This window comes from Haplochromis burtoni, unplaced genomic scaffold (assembly GCF_018398535.1).
Source record: "Haplochromis burtoni strain Fernald_Lab_line unplaced genomic scaffold, NCSU_Asbu1 Contig_83, whole genome shotgun sequence".
Classification (NCBI taxonomy): domain Eukaryota; kingdom Metazoa; phylum Chordata; class Actinopteri; order Cichliformes; family Cichlidae; genus Haplochromis; species Haplochromis burtoni.
In genome coordinates, this window is record NW_024582444.1 from 2,216,430 (window position 1) to 2,218,655 (window position 2,226).

At 45.3% G+C, this 2,226-nt stretch overlaps 1 pseudogene; it reads left to right on the plus strand.

Moving 5' to 3' along the window:
- Positions 1-1,365: 1,365 nt before the first annotated feature.
- Positions 1,366-2,226, plus strand: part of LOC102312297 — a 9,032-nt pseudogene continuing 8,171 nt past the window's right edge.

Sequence of the window (2,226 nt, forward strand, 5' to 3'; positions counted from 1 at the left end):
CTATATGCATAGTGTGTTTCTTTTGCAAGGGGTAGAAAAACTGTTGCTCTTATATTTATTGCCAAGAAACATTTTTAGTGTATAAAATATATTAATACAATCAAGAAAGTGTGTGTTTGCCCCCTTTTTGTGCTCACACGGGCTTAGTCCCTGCCCCCACTGCTGCCACTAAGGCAGTGTAATTCTGTACAAAATGCTGATTTTAGAAACAAATTATTAAGACAAACTTCAAGACAAAAGTTCATATGAATTTTTTTTTCTCCCATGCCCCTTGCGGGGCTCCGTAGATAGGAAACTTCTGCATTTAACTACTCTAAAAAAATTTCCTGCAATCATTAGCCACCAAATTTACTGCACAATTTACAAAATTTACATAATTTAAAATATACCAAAGTAAAGCTCATGCTAATAGGTCTTTGGAGTTGACGTCACGCCGCAATGTATATTGGGAGCACGGCGCCATATATCTGGGCCACGAATCAAAACAAACACAGTGTTGGAAGGACAGTTGCTAGAAAGCCGTTTAAAAGAAAAAGGACAGTAACGTGCATTGGAAATGTGGACCCGTATGAAACACAGCCGTGGAGTAGAAACCTTGAAGACCCACCGCTATTGACGTAGCCTGATATATTTTCGGACCTTGTCTGTGGAGTCAGCGTGTACAAGGTGAACCAGTTTTGCAGTTTTAAATCTCTGGAGGGACACATCCAGTTCACCAAAGATTGGGTACAAGATTTGTGAATAGGTCGAATGGCATGGTGGTATGTTTGAAGCAAGGATTTCGGAGTGCCCCTTGTGTAGCGCTGGAACCCAGTCACAATGTGTTTCATCCATTTCATAGGCTGGTTGGCCTGCAATAATGCCAAATAATTAGCAACTCTATAAATAGAAAGTAGTTCTGCAAAATCACTCAGTAGGATGTTTGTTCTAATTTGCTATGACCTCAAAGTGCATTGAAAATAAAACTAATAGGCTATAAAGAGTGATATGAACATATTTAGAACTTACCGGAATGAAAATGTCTGGAGCACACCAACAGATATTTGGAGATGGAAGAGAACTGGATATCAGCTCGTCTCACAGCTGCTATCCAGACTAGATGCCTTCTTTTGGTAAAATCTGATACACGAGCTCCCTCATGTTGCTTCCAGGTGGGGAAAGAATGAAAAGATCTCTCGTGGTGGAGTGGGTGTAGAGCCTCTGACGGTGGTATAATGCAGACCTCAATGATACGTGGCAGCTAGAATAACTAGGCAGAATTTGGCTGATGACCTCAAGCAGATTAACAACACTGCACTCCCAGGGAAACTGAAGCTCTGGTGCTTCCAGTTTGGGTTATTACCCAGACTACTGTGGCCACTGACAATGTACGAGGTCTCACTCAATCATACCAATCGACTAGAGAGCCTAGTGAGCTCCGACGTTAAGAAATGGCTTGGACTTCCCAAATGCCTCAGCAGCGTTGGACTCTACAGCGACGGGATACTGTCATTGCCTATCCCTAGCCTGGTTGAGGAGTTAGGGGGTTACGTGCAAAAGTGAGGCTTGAGATGTCACTCATGGACTCCCGGGACCCCATAGTGAGAGGCACTGCTCCCACCCTAGCAACGGGGAGGAAGTGGACCCCAGCCACATCTATGCTACAGGCGAAATCCGCTCTTCAGCATCGTAGCGTGGTGGGTCATGTCCAACAGGGCAGAGGAGGATTTGGTCTTGGCGCAGTAACACCTCGGTGGCAAGAGGCATCTGTAATCGAACGTCAAAAAATGGACAGGAAGAAACAGCCAGACATGCCAGAGCCGTGGCAGTGGCCAAGCAGGGTCGCTGGATGAATTGGGAGAGTGTGGAAAAGAGGAAACTCTCATGGAGGGAAATCTGAGGCATGGAGTCTAATAGACTAAGTTTCATCATCTACGCGACATACGATGGATGTGCTATCTTCCCCAATAAATCTGCAGCTGTGGTTTGGAAAGGACCCATCCTGCCCCCTGTGTACAGTCCCAACAACACTCAAGCACATCTTGGTCGGTTGTAGGACTAGCCTTCCGCAGATACACATGGAGACACAACCAGGTTCTCAGGTGTCTAGCTGAGAAAGTTGAGTGCAAAAGAAAATCCATCAACGCTCAACCTTTCACAAACCAAGAGGAGCGTCAGTTTTTATCAACATTTGTGCGGGAAGGAGACAAGCCGAGGACAAGCCCCTCAAACCCAGACCTGGGCCCG